The following is a 19,782-nucleotide window of genomic DNA, read 5'->3' as shown; positions in this document are numbered from 1 at the left end:
CATGTGCACACCCGCAGACACAGAGTACGTCTGTAATCACCATAGGACATTGGAAAAGTTTGTCTTTAGATTGCCCCTCAAACCTTGTAGTCATTATTGTTATAATGTGGAAGAGTTGTTTAAAAATATAAACTTTTTATATGTATGCATATGTATCCACATGTATATAATATAGTGAGTTATTTGCTGATCAAGAGGAGTTTCTTTGCAATTCATTTCCATGAATAAATGTTATCATTATCATCCATTTCATTCCTCCAGCCTGAGGTGAGTGTACTGAGATCAGGTGATAGTGCAGGTAAGGAAGTGTGCTCCCCCCATTGTTATATGATTTATTTACTATAGTCCGATTGCTGTGTACCACGATTTGCTCTTTTCCTCTCTATTGCGCAGTCTTAAGTGTTTAGAGATGGGTGGTTCTAGACCAGTACAAAAACACTTGTTTTTGCTACTCTTCTTGATAAATGGACTTGTTAATATTTTTCTCTTAAATTGAGTTGTGATGTAATGTAGATCGACAATCCTGTGTGTGTGTGTGTGTGTGTGTGTGTGTGTGTGTGTGTGTGTGTGTGTGTAGAATATGATTGTAATTAATATGTGAGAATGACCTCAAGGACAATTATGTATTCTACTGTATGTTTTGATCGAAGGAAGTTTTAGTGAATGCCAGCTTTTGCAGAGGTTTGAATTTGGTAGGTTTTTGTTGTTGGAGAGCTTTATATCATTGAAAACAAATGTTGTTTTAGTAACTTTTTAAGTGAATTAAAGTAATGTTTAAAAACTGTCTTTGATTTTGTTCATGACTGTTTGTGCAGGGGTCTTGTACAAAGAAGTGCAGAGGTATACATAAAAAGAATTCCCACTTGATGGAAAATTTGTATTTTTTTTTTTTTGAATTGTTATATTTAAGTTTGGGGGTGGGCCCTCCACATGGAGGATGCAGAGGGGCTTGCCCCCTTTCAAAAACAGTTTATTGCCTTTTTGTGAAGTTAGGTGATTTAGACTTCAGACAACTGACTGGGGTTTTATTTGAATCATTTTTAAAGGTGTTTTGTGTACAGTGATTTAGGTTTTCACTCTTAGATGATATATACATAGAGAGAGAGAGAGAGAACTGGAAAAGCAGAGGAAAGAGTTATCAAGAACACTTCCAATGAATTGCTCCATAGGTCCAAACCCAGTACAAGAAGATAAACAAAAGGTTTGCTAGTATTGCCAGTATGCTTCACTGCCACTTTTGGAAATAAAAGTTGCACAAGTAAACATTGTCTTTTAAAAAAAAAGTAATAAACTACAAAAAAGCACACCTAACTAAGCCACAAGGAAAGAGTCGGACTTCAAGATATTTTTTAACGCTTCCGTTCGATTTAATACTTAACAAACGTCTTCAGAAAATTTTTTAAGTATTTTATTTTTTTTATTCCTAATTTGGTTTGTGCCCCACAACCACTGGTTTATATGTCTACAATTTACAATTGTCATCCACAATTTGGTGATATATGTAATAATCTTTTAGCAAGGAATTTTATGTACAGATTTATGCAATATAGCTTTGGCAGTACGCCTCTTCAAAGTATACATTAGTGTTCCTTATTTATATTATTTGTTTTTATCTACTTTTAATTTAATTCTGGACAGTTAACATTTTGCACTTGTTTTGAATTGATTCATGTGACTAATAATGTATGCTTCATAAATCTGTTTACATGATGGGTCAAGCTGGATTTGCATTGAAGAAGCCGCTTTGGGTAAACTGCTGTCTGTGGGATTCCTTTGATCTACTTTTGAATAAAGCAGCTGCATTTTTTTTGTATATGGTACTATTTTTGTGGTTTTCTTCTATATTTCCTAACCAAGCACATTTGGCTGCATAGATGGTTTCTGTGTTATATTATATGTGTTTTGTGTATACATTTCGGAAATGTTTTTTTCATGTGTTGCAAAATGCTCTGTGCACACTATATTTATCATGGCAAAAAGTGGATAGTGGTGTGTACAGACAGTATATTATAGCAGTAAAACTTATTATATCAGAGGTTAATGTGAAGCACCTGAAAAGCGATTTTTAAAATGGGGCTGGAAGCCCACAACATCAGAGCTGTTTGCCTCTCACAGAGAGGAACTTTAAAGCCAAGTGTCGAGATTCTTGGTGTACCTTGACCAGAAAATCTGTGGTAATACCAGAAGAATTATTTAAAAAAACCTGTAAATCTACTCAAGGAGTAGAGACTGTGGATTTAGTCAGAGTACGAGAAGCATGACTATGGATGTATTTGAGGATTGCAAGGCAGATTGTCAAGGGCTGCAGAACAAAGTCTGCAACTTGTAAGGAATCCTGTGTTTCACTGAGAGACTTTAAGGTCGACAAACAAACACAAAACTCATCTGGAAGTAACCAGAAATATATTAACCAGAAGTGAACTTGTTTCAATTTAAGATTAAAATGGACAAAACTGAAACTAAAATTTTAGCTAGAATGTCAAACTACAGCACCATATCCTGGGTTCAGATGTCCAATTATTAAAGTCCCATTAATGTGGATAGCCATGGATCCGGTAGGTCCATTGGGAAAAATCTAGTAATAGTCATCAATACACTGTAGTGGTTAGTGACTATGTCAAGGTTTCCTGAAGCAATATCCTTGCAAAAAGGCCACTGTTAAATCAATAACCAAACCAAGTGTTGTTTCCCAAGGGTAGAGATTTTCAAAGATTCTTAAAGAAATACACCCAGACCCATTTATGTCCAGGATAAGGTGCCAGTGTCACTAATGAACTTAAGTGCATCACCCTTAAACTGATGGGTTATTGAAGTGGTTTTCTAACTGAAGTCTGTGCTGAAGAAGGCCGTAGAACAAGATGGTATGAATTTGGATAATTGAATTCCCTAACTCTTTTTTGGCTATAAGAGAAGTGCCCCGTGCTCCAACAGGATCTACTTCATTCAAATTACAATATGATAGGCATACCAGAGGCTTGATGGACATGGCAAAGGAGGCTTGAGGAAAGAAAACCCCATTTAAAACTGCGATGCTGCACTTTACAAACTTGGAATATACATTAAAACCTGCTACTCCAAGAATTAAGGAACATGTTCTAAGAGCACAAGAGATGCAAAAGAGGGTGCTTAATAAGATCAAATTTCTGGGAGTTTAAAACCAGGAACAACATGTTGTTAGTTCCCGCTACTGAAAATAAGTTCATAGCAAGATGGCAAGTGGTAGGGGAAATGAATGGTAAGAGAAGACCAGAGCATGTATATATCACAAAATTGTATTAAGACTAGAGAGGAAAGTTATAACTTTTGTAGTCAGCTTAGGAACTGACAAAGTAAAGTACGAGGGACTTGTATCCCTTTTTTAAACAGAAGAAACATTCTTATGCCTAGGAGCAAAAAGTGATGGAGTTTTTACTGAGAAATAAAGCTTTTCTTTTTCTGTGCTACCTGGTAAAATCGATTTGATACAGTATATACTGAAATTGTGTGGAGGGAGAAAGCAAACCTAAAACTGTGTCTGTATACCAGAGTCCCAAAGAAAAGCAGTAAGCAAGGAACTGGCACAAGCATTTAAACTAGGAGTTAAGAAATCCCAATGTGAGGGGGGACAGTCCATTTGTGTGTTTGTACCTAATCAGGGTGAATGCATAAGATTTTGTAATGATTTCTGAAAACTGAATGCCATGTCCAGATTTGACACTTATCCAATAATGATAGTGGATGGGCTCATAGAAACACTAGGCAAAGCAAGGTTTTTGACTGCTCTAGATTTAACCAGAGATACTGGCAGATTCTCCATGCTGCAGAAACCATAGAGAAGTCATCATTCTACACTGCAGAAGGTAGTTTTCATTATACTTTTTACCCTTTGAACTTTATGGAGACCCTGCCGGTTTTCAAGGGCTCATGAATAAACTTTTGAAATGTCATGCCAGGTACCTTGATAATATAATAATTTATTAAGAAGACTGGGAATCAAGTTTTTATCCAATGTAAAAGCTGTGTTGGGCTTTGTAAGACAGGAAGATTTACAATTAATGCTACCAAAAGCAAAATTCATATGATAGAAGCTGAATACATAGGGTACAAAGCTAAGAAATGGGTAAATAGACTCCAAACTAGTAATGGAAACAGTAAAAACTGACCTGTACCCAGTCCCAAATTACAAGTGAAAGCTTTCTTAGGATTAGCAGGCTACAACAGAAAGTTTGTGTCCAGTTTTGCTACCAAAGTCTGTCTTCTGACAGACCTTATAAAAGATAAAGTTCCTATCCATATACAGGATGATGCAGCTTTGAACTAGCTAAGAGCTAGTTTGTGTTCAGAGCCCCTGATTTTACTAATCACTTTGCTGTGTACACTGATGCATCTGAAATATGGTTCGGGGGCTGTGCTATTTCACAGCATAGGTAGCACACTGGGTGTTCCTCACCACCTATATAGGAAGCCAAGTAAGGCTGAAACAAGATATTCTGCCAGTGAGCAAGAACGTCTTATTAAATTGTAATAACTTGTTTGCAGTATCACTTGTTGGGGCATAGCTTAATTTGATAACTGACCATGCACATCTACAGTGGTTTCACAAACAGGATGTCAATAGTATCTTGTGCAGATGGGTTTTCTCCTACAGCTCTTTCATTTTAGTATCAGACACTGGCCTGGCAAAAATTGCAAGAATGTGGATAGGTTATCTGGCGCCATACCCAGTCCTATTCAGTACAGACCCAGGAGCTCTATGCTAGGAGAGGGATCATAAAACCATTGACATTGTTTGCTGTAACATACTATTTTGATGCAATGGTAATGATATGTATGCACACAGAGTATGGTGAGGACTAAATGGTGTTGTGTATAGACAGCATATTGTGGTATGAAAGCCTGTAATAGCGGATGCTAATGTGAATCACAGAAAAGCTGTGGTTAAAGGAAGAGCCAGAAACTCGCAAGATCAAAGACCTTTATCACTCGCAGAGAGGGATTTAAGGAGGCCAAGACTGGAGACTCTTGGTGGACTCAGACCAGAAGAAGTTACAGAAGTAACAAGAGAATCACTAAAAGTCTAGCAGTTTGAGCAGAGGGTTAAGGCAGTGAGCTGTAGTTCCTATGGTACAGGGTTTGATTCCCTCAACCTTCATTTGCCTACTATGTGATCTTGAGTCATTTAACCAGGCAGTGCTTAGGGACAACTGGGAATTTGAGCTAGGTTCCAACATGGTCCCCTAGACTTCAAGCCTAGTAAAATACCCATGAGCCCCTGCAAGGCCTGGGGATCTACTCAAGCAGTATGAGAAAGACCAACTCTGGATTGACTATCCTGGCTCTGGCGTTACAGAAGAAGTAGAAGGTGTATAACTGTGGATGTTGTTTAGGGATTGCAAGGTAGCTTGAAAAGGTCTGCAAAAACAGTTGTGAATTATAAGGAATTTTGTGTTTCATTTTTAGTCTATAAAGTAGACTAACAAAAAGAAATGAGCTGTAAGTAACCAGAGTTGTGCTTATTTTTGTTTGAAATAAAAAAAACAAGCTTTGATTCAACTGTTTCGTAAATAAACTAAAGAGACCTGCTCCAGTGTATTATATTTGCTTTAAGTATATATGTTTGTATGAGTATATGACTGTCCATCTGCAATGGCAGCACAGCGGCTATCATTGTTGCCTCGCAACGAGAGGTTCTCCCATTCACTTCTTGGCTGGGGTGCCTTCTGTGTTGAGTCTGTATGCTCTCCTGTTGTTCTCATGGACTTTCTCCAGATGCTCTCGTTTCCTCTTACATTCAAAAGACTTGCAGTAGGTGGACTTGATACAGTAAACTGGCCATAGGTGTCAGTGTCATGCGAGTGAGCGAGTGGTATGAAAGAACAACAGTGGCAAGTCTATCCACCTGGCGGTGTGAATCTTGGCTCTAGATGCTTGTCATTGTTGAAGTGACAACCTGACCTCGTCTGCAAAAGTGGGAAAAGGGGTTGTGCAAGGATAAGATGGATGGATGGATGGATTATTGTCCATCTACAATACCATTTGTTGACACACATTCCATCAAAGCCATTCATCAAATACTGAATGTAATCATGGCTAATCAAATTATCATACACAGAGACCTATAATCCCAGTCAAAAACTATAGCCTAAAGAACTAAAAATGAATGATCACAAATAAATAGGAGCTGTTGCTTTGTCACCATCATGCACATAACAGAATACACATTTACTTTCAAACAAAACATAACCAAACAGTACTAAATACTCAACATACATCACAAAAACTATCTTTTTACATGGGGTGCTTCGATGCTTCATACTCCCCGATATGCAGAATAATCTGCCCCATGTCCCCTAACTTACTCTTTTTCTGTAGGTAGATAGTAACTTCATGGTTACACAGTTGGAATCCCAATGAAATTACCAATAATTATGCTATAGTTTAAAAGCCATATTTTGACTGTAGCATAGTTCATTAAATATCTCCAGTGATCATATCTGTAGGCAAGACAACCACTCAACAAGTCAATGCTTTAACCTGTTCAAGTGTATGTGTGTGTGTTTGTGTGTGTGTGTGTGTGTGTGTGTGTGTGTGTGTGTGTGTGTGTGTGTGTGCACGCACACGTGTATTCATTTATAAACACATTATTTTTTGTAGTGTATAGTAGTCGGCATTTCTCATTCTCCTCTGTTTTGCTGAAATGAATCTGCACAGGTATCACTCCACAGACACACTTGGTAAACTGTAATTTAATTTCACACATGATGTGATATTGAGATATTAGCCATTTTTGTTTTAACAATCCAGTATATAATTTTAGATATTAACACTTAGTAGCTTTGGATTATTTATTTGTTTTTGTGTTTTCCATCTAGAAAGAGAGAGCAAGATGGTTTTATGTTACTGATATCTTGAATTTTCCACTAAATTCTTAATGGTGCTAAGTTAAGATGGTCTTCTGCTTGACCAAGTGGATTATGTTAAATGTTAATTGTAATTTACTACTGCTAAAAAAAGAATATTTAGTCTATCAAATAGCTCACCTGGAGGCCTGTTAAAAGTAATGCATGTACAGATGTATATGTACATACACAGATAGTACTTGTATTTATGCACACATGAAACCAGCATCCAGTGTTCTATTCTAGGCATAGATGGGATAGTACATAAGCTATTATTATACAAAGACAAAGATTCTGTTAGAAGGACCAGGGACCTACTCAGTAAGAAGTAGAACACTGTCTGTATCAGCAGCTAGATGTAAATTGCATGCATGTAGAAGAGACAGCACTACTTTGCAAAGTACTATTCCATGGAGAACCTGTCTAGAGTCAGGGCAGGATTCAGTGGTGGTCCATCTACATGAGATTGCCCCTCATTTAAGAAGACTAGCAGTAGACAAATGCCAGCACACTGGAACAGTACCCACTTCAAAGTGCTAGAGCTGTTTATTTTATTTTATTTTATTTATACTTTGTAATGGGGAAGAGCTGGGGTGCAAGATTTCCATTCTGCTGATCTTCCAACTCTTCCTCCCCAAGAATGAGATCTAACAATTCTTCTGAATATATGTACGTGTGTCATGTACACTCCGCTAACCAAAATATGACTCACAGATAGCATTAATAATTATTGACCCATTTAAAAGGTAGCAAAAGTCAGCAGTACCCCCCCCCCCCTGGGGTTATACCTACTATGGGAATGCAAGGCTGCATTCTCTACAGAAACAATAATTCCAGCATCATCTAACCATTTTCAGTATAGAACGATTTTAGTTTGCTATAAATTGGAGTATGCTGAAATAAGCTATCATTTGAGCTATTATCTGTACAAACTAGCAATGTACTGTGTTAAAGAAATTCACGTTTACAGTCTGAATCATTCATGTCTGTAACTTTACTATATATCATGGATATATCAAGATTTTGTGCTGAAAGCAGTGTGGGGGGGGGGGGGACAAGGTGCAACACATGAAAATTGTGTACTGTATTTCTTCATTTTTTTTTCGGGTTCCTTGAGTTCTGGTTAACTGAAAGTTTACTGTATTTTACTGATGCATGTTTTCTCAGCTGTCTTTCAGTTATTGTATTTCCATACTGTAACTTTAAGCATTTTTTTTTACATTTTCCTTATTGTATAAAATTGCCACTGGAACTTTTCTCCCTAGGCCTCCATTACAAAGCGGGCTATCACAGCTCAGTTGGACTATCCCAGTCAACAAAAGCAATAAATAAGTAAATAAAATACATTTAAATGTAATTTGTAACCTACACTTTACAGCTGCTTTACAATGTAGTACTATCTTTCTAGATCAACAGAATGACATGTTGACCCTGGAGGGAGATATTCATTAAACAGGTTTGGTTGATGATAACCTCTCCAGAAAATAAGGGGGGGCCCAAAAAACTGCTAAATTAATTAATTATAGGCACTTTCACATCCGCCTGTCCTACTGTGCTACATCTGGGAGCAAGGTGTTCATATAGAGCACATGTGCCTTGCAGCACAGTACAGAAAACATCCATTCAGTATTAAGCACAAGTCTCAGTATGTGATATGTTCATTTAAAGTTTGCATAACATGCCACATGCTGCAGCAGACTGATGCAAAACAGCTTAGATTTAATATTGGATAACTTTTCAATAATCGTCTTCTCACAAGGCCTCAGTTGCATACTTCTCAACCTCTTAGGGCAAGAAATCTGGACAAAGGCCCAAAAATACGGACAATTTTCAAATAGAAAGTTGGTAGAATAACAGGTTTTGCTTTAGCATGAAATTTCTGAAGGGTATGAGGTCTGAAACTGAAATGTCTGTCATTATTTTCTGTCTTCAATCTTTAATGGCGTGTCAATAATTTGCTAGAAAACCACAATTTTATGAAAAACATACCAAAAATATAAGGCAAAATTGTGGACATTCTGTGAAAATCTGTACAGTTGAGAGGTATGCAGTTGGTCCTGGCTAAATAAATATGACGTCTCACTAGATCTAGAGACTGGAATTAACAGTGGTGTATGGTGCATTTTGGCACTCACTTGTCAAATGTGCATTTCTTCACTTAGAATTTATGAAGCTAAGTGCAGCATTTGGGTTTCAGTGCATTTAGGAAAACAAGTATAACACATTGTACATTTATTTATTTTTATTTTATTTACATTTGTTTACCAGGAAATTCCGACTGGACGCAGGTCCTTTTTCAGTGGATGCCCGAGGAGAAAACTCCACCTCATATACATGATAGAGATACAAAGTTGCAGCAATAGTAAACAACATTACAGGTCTTTGGCTTTAATACAATAACAAGATATTGATTATCAACAGTATATACAGAAAATGTTGCATGTTAAGATAGTTCCTTGTCATTTATAATAACAGTAAGAAAGTTGTCAGACAAGATGTTAAAGTATGTAAAGACAACTAGCTATTTCTGACTGTGGTTAGTAGTGGCAGTAGTATAGTTGGGTTAAGAGTGTAGGTGGGGGGTAAGGGGGGTGTTAGTCTGGATTAGAACAAGGACAAAGCCAGTGCAAATTTAAATGGAATTTGAGTGCAGTCTTGAAAAGGCTGCTGGAAGGTAGAGTAATAGAGGGTAGAAGATTGTTCCAAAGTTTAGATATGGCACATGAAAATATGGCTTCTCCTGCTGCGTTTTTGGGTTTGATAACAGTAAGTTGATTTTTGTTGCTTGATCTTAGGGGTCTAATGGGGTGATAGGGTTTGAAGGGAAGGGATGTTAAGGGGGTGGTTAATAAGTTTATGAGCGAGGGTGAGTTGATTAAAGTGAAGGAGTTGTGGGAGTTCTAGCCAGTTTAGTTCTTTAAGGGAGATACAATGATGGCTGCGGTAGGAGGTTCCAGTGGCAAATTTAGCAATTTTGTTGTAACAAGCATCCAGCTTGTGTAAGTCTGTCTGTCTAAGGTTGGTAAGTATGGGGGATGCATAGAGTAGGGTGAAGATTAGCTGGTAATTGGCTATGGAGATTCTAGCCACCTTGGTTAGGAATTGGCGGCTTCAATATAATGCACCAAGTTTCTTGTGATTTTTTTTTTATTGTGAGAGATATGTGGGTGTCAAATCTAAGTTTGTTGTCTATATCCACATTTTTGTGCTCTGATGGAGAGATGGCATTGTCTTTGGCAAGAATGTTGAAGTGGGGGGTGTTTTGGGTGGCTTTGGAAGGTTGGAAGAGGAGACGTTTTGTCTTAGTTGGGTTGAGTAGGAGCTGAGCATTGGATGGTCAGCTTTCTACAGAAGATAATCATTCCTGTGCGATTTGCTGTAGTTCTGGTAGAGTGGGGGGCAGAGCAGATGAGAGTAGAGTCATCTGTGTACTGTAGAAGAGATGCTTGTGTGGTGGCAGTATGTAGGTTGTTGGTGAAAAGTGGGAATAGCAGAGGGCCAAGGATAGACCCTTGGGGAACTCCGAGAGTAACTGGGAGACGAGGTGATGTGTTATTGTCCCAGATTCCTGATTGCTGGCGTCCATGTAGATAGCTGTGGAACCAGTTGCAGGCTGGTTGTGAGAAGGAGAGTTTGGGGAGAGTAGTAGCTCAATATACCATGTGAAAGGCCTTTGAGAGATTTAGAAATACAGCAGTAGAGAAGAGACCATTGTATTTGTGATTTATAGTGTTGGTGAAGGAGAGCAGAGCGGAGGTAGTGCTGTGATATGGCCTGAAACCATGTTGGATTTTGGAGAGGAGATTATTAGCTAGGAGGTAGTTGGAGACCTGGGTGTTGATACATTTTTCAAGTATCTTGGAGAGAGGGGAGAGGAGGATAGCAATGGGGCAGTAATTGGAGAGGTCAGTGGAGGGGGTGCCTTTGTGGAGGGGAATGATGTGGGATATTTTCCATATCAAGGGAACACAGCCTTCTGTTATGGAATGGTTGATTAGAATTGAACTTGGATAGGCTAGTGTATCAGATGCAAATTTCAAGTATACAGAGGGGAGGTTGTCAGCTGCAAGTTTGGTGGGTTTAAGTTTTGACAATAGTCTTTTTATGTTGGAGGTAGGTACTGAGGTGAAGAAGAAAAGAGGAGTGAGGGGTTTAGGGTTAGGAGTTGGGGGGGGCTGTTGTAGGGAAGTGTTTGTTTAGAGATGTTATAGTTTCAGTGAAGTGTTTGTTGAAGGATTCAGCAATACTGCTGGAGGAGGGGGGAATGGATGGCTGGGGGGGTACCAACCTTCCCTGGGTGGAGGATATTGTTAATAGTGGACCAGAATTGCGTGGTTGGTAGAGTTTAGGGTGGAGTTATAGAAGAGGGATTTGTCTAATTTTATATGGTTTTTGGCTTTATTGTGCAGTTCAAGGAATGATTGCCTATCTGAGTTATTTTTTGTTAGTCGCCAGTGCTCCCAGGTCTTATCTCTGGATTTCATTAGGGTTCTGGTGGTCTTTTGTAACCATGGGGCATGTCTGAATCTGACTTTGGCATTTCTTACAGGAGCATGGGTGTTTAGGATGGAGAGGAAGGTACTGTTGAAGTGGACAGCCTCATCTAGGTTGAGGTATTTTAGTGGTGACCAGTTAATTTTTTGCAGGGAGGAGTTGAAGGAGTTGGGGTTGAAGTTGGACTTGTTCTGTATTTGCCTGTGGATAATGGGCTTCAGACTGTTTGTGTGGTGCCGAATTAGGAAAGTGTGGGAGTGGTCACTAAGACTGTCAGGTAAGCAGCCTGCTAGGTAAGAGTGAGGGGCTTTGTTGACTAGGATCCAGTCAAGTAAGACATGACTGTTGGGGGTTTTGTTTGTTCAGGTGGGGGATTGAATGAGTTTAGTGAACCCATGGAGATTAAGGTGAATGGTTGGGAGACTGTTATTACATAAGAGACAGTTGATGTTAAAGTCACCGGGAATGATGATTTCCTGGGGTAGAGATAGAGTAGCCCAGCTCTGGAGATTTTCTACGGGTGTGATATTTTGCCCTGGTGGGAAATAGCATCCTATGATATTGATTGTTTTGTTTGGGTTTAGTTTGAGATTGGCATAAAGGATTTCTTCATTGTTGTTGTGAGGGGCAGATGAGTTCAGGAGTTGAATATTGAGGTGGTGTTTAAATATCAATGCTACACCACCTCCTTTTTTGGACAATCTGTCTATGCAAAGGATGTTGTAGGAAGTATTTCCTCACTTTTGATGTGAGGTTAGAGCCAGGTTTCAGTTAGGAAGAGAATATCTGGGGAATATATGCTTATGCTGGCGTGTAGTTCTTTGATTTTATTGCATATGCTTCTGATGTTTAGGGACATTATAAATAGGTCTGTTGTTTTCTTGTTGGCTAGGATTTGAGTTGTGGGAGGGGGGGTTGCTTGGACTAGGGTTTGTGGTTGGGTTGGATTTGGGAGGACCAGGGTTTGGATGGATGTCTCCAGCGAGGGCTAGTTTATAGAGGGTGTTTAGGATATGTTTTATATACATAGTAAATTGTTTATGGTATCTTAGGGATATTTTATTTTTGAGTGTGTTAGGTGTTTTCATAAAGGTAATGTGTATCATACTGTCATTTTATTGTTTTATTACAATACTTCAAAAGCACATAGGGTCTAAATGCTGTAGACCATGCTGAATTGTAACATTAAGTGTGCACTGTTTGTGTTGTGTGTGGCACAAACTATGGTTAACCTAACCCTAATCCCATGATGATCTAATGGCTGTAGTCTGAAGACAGTGGCAACATGTTCTTTGATTATTCTCTGTACTGCACCTGCAGTGTTCATTGTATACATTAATTTTTGTATATGTGATTTTGTTTGTTTCCTTGGAGCTTATCTCCCCGGGCCTCTACTGAAAATGGACATATATCCTAAAAAATTTTCAAATGATTACTAATTAATTACTGCATACTTGAGACTTATTTGATCTGGAGTAATGACACATTCTTAACATATAAGCATTGCTAGATCGCACATACCATAAAATAATCTGTCAACTGTATTCTCAAAATATGGGAATTCCTTAAAATATTCTCTGATTTACCACTTGGAGTTTACTTTAAATCATCAGATATTTGGAAATTAACCTACTTTAGTGTTGTTCCACACATATATTCATAGGTTCATACTAGGCTATCTGCCCTAGGGCATTTATAAGCCTAGCCAGAATGTGTTTGGCTTTCGCCACCCATTTTAAATTTATTTTGCTATGCCCTTTTTCGAGGCTAGTATACTGTGCCTCTGTCTAACAGTGACACAGAAGTGGTACCCGGGGTAAACCTATGATCGCCCATCCACTCATCAAGATTCCTCTTGAAGAGAGTCAATGAGGGACTCTGCCTAACCTGGACTGGGATTTTATTCCAGAGTGAAGGGAGCCTCTGGGTTATGAATCTGTCACTCCAGCATGTCCTTTTTATTTCAGTGCTGAGGTTCAAGCCTCCCGAGCACGTAGCATGATGGGATTTGGATTTTCTGAGGTGCAGCATGTCCATTAATTCCGGGTTGGACATGGCTTTATACGTCAGGCACAGATCGCCTCTGAACAGGCGGTATGCCACTGAGTAGAGCTGGAGTTTCTTTAACCGGGCAGCATATGGCATCTGTTTGAGCCCTTTGATCCTCTTGGTGAGGTACTTTTGGGGTCTTTCCAGTTGCTGCAGGTGTCTGGTAAGGTACATCCCAAAAGGGGCATTGTACTCAATTATGGGCCTGATGAGGGATGAGTAAAGAGTCATGATGACCTCCCCTGATCTAGATGTGAATCCCTTCATGATTAGGTGGGCTATATAAAATGTTTTTCTAACCACTTTGGCCACGTGGTTGTCAAATGAGAGATTGCTATCAACTTGGGTCCCCAGGTCCCTAATTACTTCTTCTGTACTTAATGGATTACCACCTATGTGGTAATTTGTGGGCACTTTGTTTTTGCCAAAGGGGATGACTATACACTTTTTGACATTTAGCTTGAGGCCATGGCTCTGGCACCAGCTGTCTGTTTCTATGAGACCCTTTTGGAGGATGCTTGTGTCGGCTGGAGAGTCGATTATGGCACCCAGTTTGCAGTCATCTGCGAACTTGGTCAGCCACAGTCCTTCCATGTTGGCCTGTACCGCCGAGAAATATATACCGAACAAGAGAGGTCCCAGGACTGAGCCTTGTGGGACACCACTTGTAACTGGTTTGGAGTCTGACATGGCTCCAGCAATTCTAACCATGTCAATTCCTTAATTTAAACTCCCTCCTACCACATTTATGGACCAACTTCCATTCTAAATACTGTCACTCTAAAGGCTCAGAGTATGGAATCCAGCTTAGGAAACACTATATGAGAGTATTGTGTGTGTGTGTGTGGGGGTGACTCACTTGCACATGTGGGATTTGTTTTGTATTCTTTGGGTTTTAAACATTATTTTATAGTGATTTAGTCTGTAGGAGCACAACCTCTAATAACTTATTTAATGAGTGGACTGTCTGTTTAGTCTGTATGAATTGGTAAATTATGCAGCGAGGTTGGTTCTACACAGATATCGTGAAAGAAGCTTAAATCAAAAAATGTTCAGTGTAAAATATCCAATTTTAGCGCCAGTAAAAATACTCATTTAAAATACAATCATAAAATGATATATTATGAATGAAATGACAGCAGTCTAATCTATGTAGGTCTTGCATGTCGTAAATAGGTATGGAGTATAAACGTATAGTGAAGTGTGATATATAATTGAATGTGCAGCAGTAAGTTATTTAACTGAATTACAAAGGCACGATGCTTAGCTGAGGAAGTAACCCACCAAATTAGTGTTAAAACTTAAATCCATGTTAGAAAATGATAGAATTTGGTATAGTATTCAAGAAAAGGTGGCTTTATTTGCAGATGATATTTTTTATCTGATAAAACCAGAAAAGGACATCTCAGTTTTGTTTAACATTCTAAGACAGTTCTGTTTTTTTGTTTGTTTTTTGTTTTTCAGTATATAAAATTAATGAAGATAAAACAAAGGCTATAGCTGTGAACTGTGTGCCCTCACATGAATTGGTTCAGCAAGACCCATATTTAAGAAGACATGATAAAATGAAGTATTTAGGAGTATGGGTTAAAAAGGACACTTATGGTAACTAAGGATATATATGGGAAGAGACTAAAAAGATGATACAAAAATTGATAAGCTTTTACCTATGGATATCGATAGCAAACTGCAAGCAGCAAAAATATACACAGGTCAGGCATATTTTTATCAACCAGAAGATAAGTTGTGTTGATAGCAATTAATAGAGTTGAAGGATTTTATCTGGAGGGGAGGAGAGCAAGAGTCAAGTAGGATTCATTGATCCTTTAAGTAGAACAAGAATGTTTAGATTACCTGATTTGAAGGGATACTTTAGAGCTACACAGTTAAGGCTCTTACACATAATGCAAGCAAAAATCTGCAACTCAAAGTGAAAAGGAATGATGATAAAGCAACGAATAATTCAAGAAATAAGGAAATAATGTGATTTTGGATGCACATCCTTAAGGAGAATGACAAAAGTCATCCGAAATGTTATATTCATAAAGTAGCAGACAGTATACTACAAATTAAGCCAAAGTGTGAATAAAGAATGGAGATTCTGCCAATAGGGTGACAGCAATTAGTGGTACAAAGAATAGGCAAGGGGGTGGCTAGATTTACTGGAGGAAGCTGGCAAAAGAACCAATGTAATGGGGACTAATAATTAGAGAGGGAAAGGTAGGAAGTGGTCAAAAAGGCATTTGGGCTGCAGGCTAATGATTGCTTTCCCTGTCAGGGATTGATATCAGAATATAGGCAAAGAGAAAAGGATAGGGGACTTCTAAATGAAAGACCTGCATTCGTTGAGTTTTTAGTTTAATCTAGAACAGAAGCTGCTGTTAAAAATGAGATAATTAGTAGAGCATATAAATATTGCATGGTAACTATAGGAATCAGTCAGAGGAGGTTAGAAAAGATTGGGAAGAGATCAGTGGAAGTGATAAGCCTATCTACCACATCGCCCTGTTAGCCTGGTCTGTAAGGCCATGGAACGTATCATCATGGAACTCATAAACAAAGACCACTGGTAACCACCAAACTCTGGACCCCACCCAGTTTGGGTTTGTGAAAGGCAGATCCTGCCTCCTGAACCTAATTGACTTCTTTGAGGCAGTCACCAAAGCTGTAGAGGAGGCTAAGGTGGTTCACACAGCCTATCTTGACCTCACCAAGGCTTTAAACACCATCCTCCATTCTGGAATTATAGCTAAACTCACTAAATAAGGTATAAATCCCTACGTCACAAGATGGGTTGTCAACTGGCTCACTGACAGAACCCACACTGTAAAAGTTGCAGACTCCAAGTCTGACTTCAAACCAGTGACAAGTGGAGTACCACAGGGTTCAGTCCTGGGACCTCTCCTGTTTGGTATCTACTTCTCTGAAGTACAGGCTAGCACAGAAGGCCTTTGGCTAACGAAGTTCACAGATGACTGCAAACTAGGAGCCATAATTGAGGCCCCAAATGATGTGGACATCCTACAGAAGGTTCTTACTGAGACAGTTGCCTGGTGTCAGAGCCATGGTCTCAAGCTCAATGCCAAAAAGTGCATTGTCATCCCCTTTGGTAAAAACTCTGTACCCATGAACTATCACATAGACTTCAGTCTACTTAACGCCAAATGTGTGATAAGAGACCTGGGGACCCAGGTGGATAGTAGTCTCTCCTTTGATAATCACATTGCCACAGTAGTCAGAAAATCCCTCTACGTGGCACACCTCATCACAAAAGGGTTCTCATCTAGGAAAAAAGAGGTAATTTTTCCCCTCTACTCGACACTCATTAGACCCATTATAGAGTACAATGCCCCTTTTGTAATGTACTTCACAAGACATCTGCAGCAGCTGGAAAGGCCATAGAAGTACCCCACAAAGAGGATTACTGGCCTCAAACATATGATCTTTGCCTAACATATAAAGCTATGTCAACCCAGAGCTGTTGGACATGCTACACCTAAAGAAATCCCAATCCCTCCAAGCTACATGCTCTAGGGACCTAAACCTTGTCACCACAATAAACAGGACATGCTGGAGGGATAGATTCCTGTCCCAGACACTTCCCATACTCTGGAACAAGCTACCCATCTATGTCAAGCAAAGTTCCTCATTAGCATTCTTCAAGAAAAAATCTTGATAAGTGGATGGGAAATAGGAAATACATCCCGCGGATCACTTCAGTGGCTCTGCTCGACAGGGGCACAGGAAAATAACTTTCTTGGGTGGCATAAGCCAGGGAACCTTGTTGGCTAGGCTTACTTAGGCCCTTGGTCTGATAGCCTAGTAACTACCTATGAACCTATAAGCAGTTCACAAAGAAACAATGGGAGGACATTTCTATGGCTCCCAAATATGCAACAAAATCTAGAAGACTGAGAATTTTTGGATGGAAGTTTTTGCATAGGTACTTTTTTACCTCAAGCAAACTCCAAATAATTTTTCCTCAGCTAGATGGCAAATGGTGGTGGTGTTAATGGGGAAGAAAGAGGTACATGGGAGCATATGTTCTCTGAGTGTAATGAGTTGGTAGACTTTAAAAATTCCCTGCAGAGTACTGTCGGGAATACTGGTTGAGGAAATGAGTGTAACTAAGGAAATTATTGAGTCGGGATATAGGATATGATTTGCCTAGACATTGGAAGGCCTTGTTATGTTTAATTCTGCTGGCTGCCAAAAAAAAGAAATTATTAGAAAATGGAAATCAAAGTCTAAACCAATCATACTTGAAGAAGTGAATATTGTAACAGAGCTAAAAGAACTGGAAGCAGAATTTTAGAAAAGGGTAGCAGTCCATTACAAAGAAGAGATGGAAATTGTGGGAACAGTAAGTGCAGAAAAATGTTTTGGAGGAGGAATGAGGTTAGACAAGGCAGGAATTGAACAATTTATGTAATGCTGGATTGATTATCTTGTATAATATATGATGCATGTTTGTAGTTGTGAACTTGTTAATATGGTTTGATTACTTTTATATAAATGTAAGTTTGCCAGTGTCACAAGTGATAATTCAATAAAGGTGTTTAAAAAAATGAAACCCAAGTTTTTTGTATTTTTTCAGGGGCACAAGCCTTTCATGGGGGGGGGGGGGTCTATGTCCCCATACTCACCGTTAATATAGTCTAACTCTGGAGTTCCACAACATCAGACATGGATACTTAATTCTCCTCTGAAACCAAGTATTCATTTCTTTGAAATTTTACTTTCTGAAAATTAGAATAATATGGTAGGGTGTGTGAGGCCATCAGGGCACCCACTTTCCCTGCAGAAGTAGTAATGACTGATGCATGCTTGATCACCATAACAATTAATACTATAACTCTGTTTGAAGTCTGTGTGAAATTATGATTGCGTTCAGTTGTTCTTGTCTTTTCAGCCTTCTTTATACTAGGCAAAGCCGTGACAGCAACTTGGTTGAATGCGCACCCACAATGAGTTAAGCAGCATGCAACTGTTGGTTTAAATGTGAACTACGATTTTAAAACTCTGCCTCGTCTATTTCATGATTGTGAGGGCTTCAGGATTTTCAGTTCAAGGATACCTTTTGTAATATTCATTTTGTGAGTTTGAAGCAGAACAGTCTGACTGTGGATTGTTTCGATTATTTTTTTATGTGCAATTTGGATATAGAGATGTTATATGAAGTATTTTGTGTGTGTGTGACTACATCTGATGTGAGAAAGGCAGTGTTAGTTTCTGGGTTTACTTTTGGTAGTCTGTAAGCTTGCATTTGTGGTACTGAATGCTGGATAAATGAGATTGGGGGGGGGTATTTCAGTGGAAAGCAACAAACTGGTGATGGCAACGTTTGCAAAATGTGTCCAAGCATTTGGCTAAAAAAAATTGTGTGTGTGTATATCTATCTATATATAGATATATGTGGATCCCATTTGATCCAGCGAATTTACATTTCATCAAAATGTAAATTTGCGACCTCACTTTCGCAAAAGTGCACTTTTTCAAAAATGCACTTTCATGTAAAAACAAAAATAAAAAAACAGAAAAGAAATAAAAACATGCAGTTTGCATGTAGCATTAGTTGTACATCAGCGTTTAGTGTTGAAGTACAACTAAGCAAACTATTGCTGAGATCATGGTACAGTGAGGATAAGGGAATATTCCCTTTTCCCCACTGTAGTGTGATTTCAGAGTGAGAATATTAAAGTGGGGGGGTGTGGGGGTGCAGGGGGACTTGCATAATCGTGTTTAGCATGGGGTTTTTTTTGTTTAGGTTTTATGTTTGTTTTTACATGAAAATGCATTTTCAAAAAAATGCACTTTCGCGAAAGTGAGGTAGTGAGTTTACGTTTCGATGAAACATAAATTTGCTGGATTAAAGTAGATCCATATGCGTGTGTGTTTGTGTGTGTATATATATATATATATATATATATATATATATATATATATATATGTGTATATAAATATATATATATATAAATATATATATATATATATATATATATATATATATATATATATATATATATATATATATATATATGACACTCACACACACACACACATGCAATTGGGCCCCAATGTTTTTTTCAAAATGTTTCTTTTGTTGGAAAAGAAAGCTTTAGCCTGTTTGGTCAATTCCTGTTTCATTTTTACACTAAAGGTGGTTTGGTGGAAATCCCCCTAAGAAGCAGGATTAAGGAGGTGCAGTCATGGAATTGTATGTTTAATTTTTAGGGGGTGTGGGGTTATAGGTAGCTTGTCCTCCTGCAAAAAACAGTTGATTTGTGTGTGTGTGTGTGTGTGTGTGTGTGTGTGTGTGTGTGTGTGTGTGTGTGTGTGTGTGTGTGTGTGTGTATGTGTG

At 38.6% G+C, this 19,782-nt stretch overlaps 1 protein-coding gene across 6 annotated transcripts in view; it reads left to right on the top strand.

Moving 5' to 3' along the window:
- Positions 1-19,782, top strand: part of RIPOR3 (RIPOR family member 3) — an 856,049-nt gene that overhangs the window by 829,502 nt on the left and 6,765 nt on the right. The window lies entirely within an intron of this gene.

The sequence above is a fragment of the Protopterus annectens genome, chromosome 12.part0 (assembly GCF_019279795.1).
Source record: "Protopterus annectens isolate FY-2018-M chromosome 12.part0, PAN1.0, whole genome shotgun sequence".
NCBI classification, from domain to species: Eukaryota; Metazoa; Chordata; order Ceratodontiformes; family Protopteridae; genus Protopterus; species Protopterus annectens.
Note: the sequence above shows the minus strand (reverse complement) of the source record. Positions and strands in the feature narration are given on the sequence as shown.